Source organism: Elephantulus edwardii, unplaced genomic scaffold (genome assembly GCF_000299155.1).
Source record: "Elephantulus edwardii isolate Elephantulus edwardi_28Jun2011 unplaced genomic scaffold, EleEdw1.0 scaffold00030, whole genome shotgun sequence".
NCBI classification, from domain to species: domain Eukaryota; kingdom Metazoa; phylum Chordata; class Mammalia; order Macroscelidea; family Macroscelididae; genus Elephantulus; species Elephantulus edwardii.
Genome location: NW_006399780.1, coordinates 21712099 through 21720352, shown reverse-complemented (window position 1 = coordinate 21720352; position 8254 = coordinate 21712099).

Here is an 8254-nt window from a genome sequence, read left to right as displayed (position 1 = left end):
CTGTTCCAGTCGTTTTTGGACAATCTTCGCTAGAATCTTGCTTGCATGTGGAATCAATGATATTCTTCTGTAGTTTCCACACTCAGTTGGGTCACCCTTTGGGATGGGAACAAATATAGATCTCTTCCAGTCAGTTGGCCAAGTGGTTGTTCTCCAGATTTCTTGCCACAACTTGGTGAGCACATCCAGAGTAGCATCTGTTAGCTGAAATACAATACCACGTATTAGAAATAATATTATTAAGGGTTTTTTTTTCAAATTCTACCAAAATATTTATTTTTATTTTATATTGATTTACTTACAAAGTTCATATACATTGTTTTACACACCAATCTTTCCTCTTTCCTTTACTCATCCCTCTCTCAACTAGAGATTTTTATGTGAAATATAATAAGGACAATTACAGATGATAGGAGAGAAAATACAACTATTTAAAGGTTTCAATAGATTAGGAAGTAATATCTTTTCAGGTATTTTCATTTTTATAGTAAAAATTGTAATTGAGAGAAGAATAATCAACTTCTTAAAAGCAATCACTATGTTCCAAACCTAAATTTATTTTTTTTTTAGATGTGCCGGGGATTGAACCTGGGCTTCATGCATTTAATACTTTTAAAGTTTGATTTATTTGTTCTAGCAGGTTTTTTAGTTGCATATATATGGTTATTCTTTCCTCTTGTTTTCTTCAAGTAATTAAGCATCTCCAAAACTAGAAAATCTGATAAAAATAGTCAATATATATTAAATTAATAGAAAAGCATGAAGTACCATAAATTGTTTAGAATTCAAATCTCAACCAATATGGAGAGCTGGGTTTTAATATGGAATTCCAAGAATTACATTCACATTTTTGGAGCTGGGAAAGAGATACGACATTCGCTGGTGTTAGTCAACAAGATCATTTAGGCCGTATTCACATTACAATATTTCTTTGAGAAGAGTGTTTTCATATTTCTAATTTGTAGATTAAAAAAGCTTGAATATTTTCTCTATCAGATATTGTCACTTTCATAAATAGTATTTCAAATTCATGGAATTATACACATTTACTTTCATAACTTATTAATAGACATGTGCTAAAATTATAGTTGTTAAAATACTTTCTATTCATCGATTCATTCAGGTTATGTTTAATTATTTAATATGATACGCTTTAAAGAAATAGTGATGAGATTATTACATAGCTCGGGAGGGACTGGAGAGCATTATGCTAAGCGTCCCACAAGGACAAATATTGTATAAAACCATTATTGTAGAATGAGTATGAAAATCCAAGGGAGAAGAAGAGGGTGGAAGCAGAGGGATGAGAATGGGGGCTTGGATTAATCATGGGGTTGTAAAATTTGATGATGGGGTGAGGGAAATTGGAAGAATCTGATCCGAAAAACAATGTTTTCAAATTTTGTAAATAAACTAGTATAAATAAAAAGAGATAGTGATGAACAAAGATAATTCTTGCCCTGTTGGTGGTGTTGTGTACCAGTGAGTCAGAACTGACCCATAGCTGACCTTTCAGCTGGTTTTCAAAAGCAGTTAATGGCATGGGAGATCGCCCATCCTTCTCCCACGGAATTTAAAAATTACTGAAATGGAATTGTTCTTTTTCTTTTCTATGTTGTTCTTATTGCCATTTTAGAGATAAGGATAGAAGAATCGATGCCTTTAAGCTGTGGTGCTGGATAAGAGTATTGATTGTACCATGGATTGCCAAGAAAACAAACAGATTCATCCTGGAGAGGGTTAAACCAGGCTACTCCTTGGAGGCAAGGATACTGGGGCTTTGTCTGACATCCTTTGGACATGTTGTAAGGAGGGACAGGTCCTTGGAGAGGGACATCATGCTTGGGAGGGTGGAGGCACAGCGCAGGAGGGCAAGACTCTCTATGAGGTGGACTGATTCAGTAACTGGGGTAATCGGAATGGGTGTGTCAGAGGCAGTGCAATTGATACAGGACAGAGCAGAGTTTAGGGCTGTTGTACATAGGGTCGCTATGAGTCGCAAGCGATTTGATGGCACATAACAAGAACAATGGAAATATCTATAATCCTTACAAAGATAATATATCTATAACTGACAATCAGGGAACTCCATCAAAACCCAACCATGATGGGAAACCCTATTGGAATTTGACACACCAGTGGTCAGGAGGCTGTTGTGCAAACAGAGCATGGGAGCATGCATGGTTTGGAATTGGGAAGGGAGTGTGTCAGGGTTGTATTGTACCTCCATACCTGTTCAGTCTATCTGCTGAGCAAATTATCTGAGAACCTGGACTCTTTGAAGAGGAATATGGCATTGGGATTGGAGGGAAACTCATCAATAACCTGTGTTATGCAGATGACACAATCTTGCTTGCTGAAAGTGAGGAGGACTTGAAGTACTTGTTGCACAAGATCAAGGAACGCAGGATTCAATATAGACTGCATTTCAATATCAAGAAAACAAAGATTCTTACCAGTGGCCCAATAAACAGTTTCATGATGAATGGAGAGGAAATTGAAATGGTCAACAGCTTCATCTTGCTTGGATCCACAATTAACACCCTTGGCATGAGCAGTCAGGAAATAAAAAGACACATTGCTTTGGGAAAATCTGCAGTTAGGGATCTTTCCAAATTATTGAGAAGTAGTGATGTCAGTTTGGGGACTAAGGTGTGTCTGATTCAGACCATAGTCTTTCTGGTTACTAGCTATGCATCTGAGGCCTGGACAATGAGGAAGGATGACAAAAAGAATTGACACCTTTGTGCTGTTGTGTTCGAGCAAAACACTGCACATCATAATGATTCTATGAAAGACAAATAAGTATCTTATGCTGTCCTCAGAATCTCTAACCTACTAAAGCTTATTGTTAGAGTCATTTGTCAGTTATCTCATTAAGGGTCAAAATTTCCTTCACCAACCCTCCACTTTTCCTGGCATGATGTTCTTGTCCAAGGACTGATCCAACCTAACAATACACCCAGAATATGTGAGATGAAGTTTTACCAAGCTTCTTAGAATTCTGATGTGCTACACCTTCTCTAAAATATATATGTTAATTCTCTTGGCTTGGAGTAATCAGTAGACATAGTTGGGGCCTACTTAATATCTGTTATCTTGCTTGTTTTTATGGTTTGCTATTAAAGGTAACTGCTCCCATTCCCAAGAAATGTAATCCAACATATTTGTTCTCATTCTAATGAAAGGTAATCCAACAGAATGCAGATATTTTCAACATTATTATTAGTATCACATGCAAGCAAAATATTGCTGATGATTGAACAGTACATAGAACTGTGAGAAGTTCAAATTGGGTTCAGAACAGACCATTGCATCAGGGATAGATCCTGTCTGAAAGCAAAGAATTCCAAAAGAATGTAAATCTGTGTTAAATATTATGTGAAGCCATTTGACTGTGCAGATTGTAACAAATTATGGCTAGCATTGAGTAAAAATGGGAATCCCAGAGCACTTAATTATGTTCATACACCAAGAAACTGTTGTACTAACAAACAAGGGAACACCACATGGTTTAAAATCAAGACAGATGTGCATCAGAGTTATATCTTTTCTCCATAACTATTCAATTTGTATGCTGAGAAAACCATTCAAGAACCTAGACTCTGAAGAATGTGACATCAGAATCAGAAGTCCCATCAACAACCTGCTTTATGCAGATGAAATGACCTTGCTGGCTAAAAGTGAGGAAGACTTGAAGTGCTAGCTGCAGAAGATCAAAATGTACACTAGTGTGAAACACAATGTATACAAACTTTGTAAGCAAACCAATATAAAGTAAAAATGGGGAAAAAACAAAAACTCCAAACCCACAACACTACAGACTTCAATATTGATTGCAGGTGAGCTCTGGTGGCCTAGTGGCAAGAAGCTGCACTGCAATCCCAGAGGTGCACAGTTCGAATCCACCAGATGCTCTGCTGGAGAAGGAGGAGGAACAATCTCCTCCTGTACTAGTCAGATCTGATTTGATGGTACACACACACACAAACAATAAAATAAAAAAAATTGATTGCAAATCAACATCAAGAAGACAAATTTTCTCACCACTGGACCAATAAGTGGCATTATAATACATGGAGAAAAGATTAAGGCTGTAAATAATGATTTCATCTTATCTGCATTCATAATCAGCAGCCTTGGTATCAACAGTTAGGAGATCAGAAAACATTGCATTGGGAAAGTCTGGTGTCAGGAACGACTCCAAATTACTGAGGAGTAATGCTGTCAGTATTTAATACTCAGATGTGCTTGATTCAAGTGGCCTTTTCAATAACTTTCTATGCAACTGAAAGCTGAGCAATGAATAACAATGATGGAAAAAGAATTGATGTCTTTGAACTGTGATGTTGAAGAAGAGTATTGAATATTCCAGAGATTTCCAAAAGAAAAAACAGCTATGTCTCAGAGAAAGTGCAATCAGGATGCCACTTGGAGGCAAGGATTACAAAGTTTTGTCTCATAGACTTTGAGTATGTTACTTGTTGTTATGTTGTCTTGTATATTGAGTCAACTATGACTCGTTGTTACACCAAGAACAACAGCTCTTTATTTTGCCCTATTGTGAGCCAACCTCACTGTCTCTGAGACACCTGATCTGATTGCCACAGTCACTGTGTCAATCCCTCTCATCCAGGGTCTTTCTTTCCTGTGCTGGGACCCTCTATCCTTCCATGTGTCATGTCTTTCTCCAAGGACAGGTCCTTCCTGTTAACATGTCCAAAGTATGTGAGACAGAGCTGCAAAATCCTTGTATCCAAGGTGTAGTTTGGTTTCACCCTGTCTAAGATAGACATGTTTGTTCTCTTGGAAGTCCATGGTTTATTCAATAATCTTCTCCAGCACTACAACACAAAGGCATCTATCCTTCTTCTATCATCCTTAGTCATTGTCTATCTTTCAGATGTATGGTGTTGTTGTTGTTGTTGTTGTTCGGTGTCGTCAAGTTGAGTACAACTCATAGCAACCCTATGAGCAAAAGAGCTGAATCCTGTCCTATCCTGTGCCATCTTCACACTTTCTGAAACACTAGATCTCATTGCGACAATCACAGTGTCAATCCACCTGGTTGAAGGTCTTCCTCTCCTTTGCTAAACCTCCACTTTTTCAAGCATCATGTCCTTCTCAAAGGAATAACTTCTCCTAACAACATGCCCCACATATGTGAACAACAATGTATAGCAAGCACTGTATAGCAAGCAATTGAGAAGACCATGATCTGGATCCGGTGTACCTTGGTCTCTAAACTGACATCATTGGTCTTTAGCACTCTGGAGAGGCCCCTACAGTATTCTTTCTCAAAGCACCTTGTCTTTTGATTTCCTGACTGCTGATACCAAGAGTGTTGATTGTGGTTTCAAGCAAGATGAATCCATTAACAATTTTAACCATGCCACATTCCCATATCTGACAGCTAAGTATAGGTTTTACCTAAGCACAATAGAATGTTCTGTAATTCCCCATCAGTTCGTTCCCCTCTCCATAAAGAAAAAGAAAAAGAAAAGGAAAAAAAGAATGTTGAATGTTCTGGAATTCCCATTCTTCTTAAAATTAAATGCCTTCACATAGTCAATAAAACATAAAGACATCCTTTTCGTACTCTCTGCTTTCAGCCAAAATCCATCTGACATTGGCAATGATATCTTTAGTGCCATGACCTCTTCTAAGCACTGCTTGTATTTTTGGCAGTTCTCTGTCAATATAATGTTTTAATCATTTTTCAACAATCTTCAGCAAAGATTTGCTTGCATGTGATATTACTCAATAATTGCCACATTCTGTTGGATCACTTGTTTTTTGAAATGGACATAAAAATGGATCTCTTCTAGTCAGCTGGCCAAGTTGCTCTCCTCCAGATTTCTTAACACATGTGATAAGTACATCCAAGGCTGCAGCTTTTTGTTGAAATATATCAATTGGTATTCCATTAATTCTTGGGGCTTCCCACCCTCCATTCCTTCAGAGCAGCTTGTATTTACTCCATATTATTTTTGTCTTTATCATATCCTATTTTCTGAAATGATACTATGTCAATCAAATCTTTTAGGCATAGTGACTGTATATTCCTTCCATCTTCCTTTGGTGCTTCCTTGATCAAGCTGCAGTCTTTGATCTTCTGCAGCAAATCTGTAAATATGCCCATAGCATCTTTCAGCATTGCAACTCAAGATTTGAATTTGTTCTTCAAGTATTTCAACTTGATAAATGGTGAGTGATTTCTTCTCTTTTGATTTTCTGACTCAAACTCCTTACATTTTTGTTATAATACTTTGCTTTTTCTTCTCAAGCTGGCTTTGAAATCTTTTGTTTAACTCTTAAATTTATTTCTTTCCTTTGTTTTGGCTTCTCAATGTTCTAGTTCAATACTCAGAATATCTTCTAACAGCTATCTTGGCCTTTTCTTCCTTCTCTCTCTTTATAATGATCTTTTGTTTTCTTCAGAGATGAAATTCTTGATATCTTCCAGCTCATCCATCTGGTCTTCATTCATTAGTGTTCAAGGCCTCAAACCTACTTTTGAGATGGTTTTTAAATTCAGATAGGATGAATTCAATGTCTTATTTTGGTTCCTATGGATTTGTTTTAATATTCTTTAGCTTCAATTTGAACTTGCAAATGAGTTACTAGTCCATTTCACAGTTGATTTTGAGTTTCTCCAACAATATTTTTTACAGATGAAATTGTTTTGATTCCTCTGTAGTTCAGCTGGTGAGGTCCATGTGTATAGTCACCATTTGTGCTTTTTAAAAAGACAATTGCAATTAAGGAATCATTGATTTTAGAAAACTATATAGTTCTATCTCCAGCCTTCTGTCACCAAGCCTTGTATTTTCTGACTATTAACCTTTCTTCCTTGTTCCCAACTTTTGCATTCCAGTCACCAGTTATTATTAATGATCTTGGTTGCATATCTGATCAATTTCAGACTGCAAAAGTTGGTAGAAATCTTCTATTTGCTCCTCTTTGGCTCTAGAAGTTGGTGCAAATATTTGAATGATAGTGGTAGTAACAAGTCTTGGTTGTATGTGTATGGATAATTTTCTGTCACTCAAGATATTTACTTCAGGATAGATCTGGAAATTATAATTTTGACTATGAATGCAACTTCATTTTTCCTCACATTGTTATTCCCAGCATAGTAGATCATATGATTGTCTTATTCAAGGTACTCCATTCCAATCCATCTCAGCTCACCAATGGATAGTATGTCAATATTTATGTGTTCCATTTATTTTTTAATAATATCAATGAGCCTACATTCATACTTTGTATGTTCCATCTTTCAAAACTTATTTTGGACTGTTTTAACTATTCCTCCTCATATTAGTGTTTTGCAATATGAGCTTCCTGTGCCATATCTAATAATCTAAGTATACTCCGTTATTCATTGGGTCTTCCAAGTCGCGGTATTTCAGAAGTGGATGCCCAATCATTCTTCATAGTCTGTATTAAATCTGAGAACTCTGCTTAACACAACATCTGACAGCCAAGCATTATACTAGAAGAGCAGATGATAGCAGCATAGAAGCATCTAAGCTAATAAGAGCAGTAACATACAAAGGCACTTTCCCAATACAAAAACTGACAGATAAATTTAATGCTGGTTGACGCACTCCCTTTCTTACCCTCTCCCACATGAGGAACTGATGGCTTGCTCAGGCTCCAGTCACTCCTAGCCATTACCTGTGTGTTATGATGGCACTCTGGGCCTCACAGTATGGATTCCTGTTGTGCATCTGGGTACTGCCACTCATCGCCCTCAACTCAGGGCATGTCTGGGTGCTGCTGCTACTTGTGACCTCCCAAGCCTGATTCCTTGCATGTGTCTTGGTGTTTCAGTTCCCAGGCTCCCTTGTGTGTATCTGGGTGATGCTGCCCAGGTCCCAACAAGAATCTGTTTGCTAGGAGAGACTATTCCTTGGAGTCAGATATCATATTTGGAAAGAAATGTCACTTAAAGAAAGAAGACTTTTGCTTGATGAGATAGATTGACACAATGACTGCAGCAATGAGCTCAAATGTGTCAGAAATGGTGAGAACAACACAGGATAGGACAGAGTTCAGATCTGTTGTTCAAAGGGTTGCTATAACCTGCACTTAATTCATTGTTATCTAAGAACAACACCATAACAATATTGGCGGTATTAACATTTGTGTGTCAATTTTCTGCAAGTGTGGGAAGGAGATACGAGACGTGTGTGATGCTTTATATTTTATAATTTCTATATATGCTTGCATGTTCATAGTCTGCTTT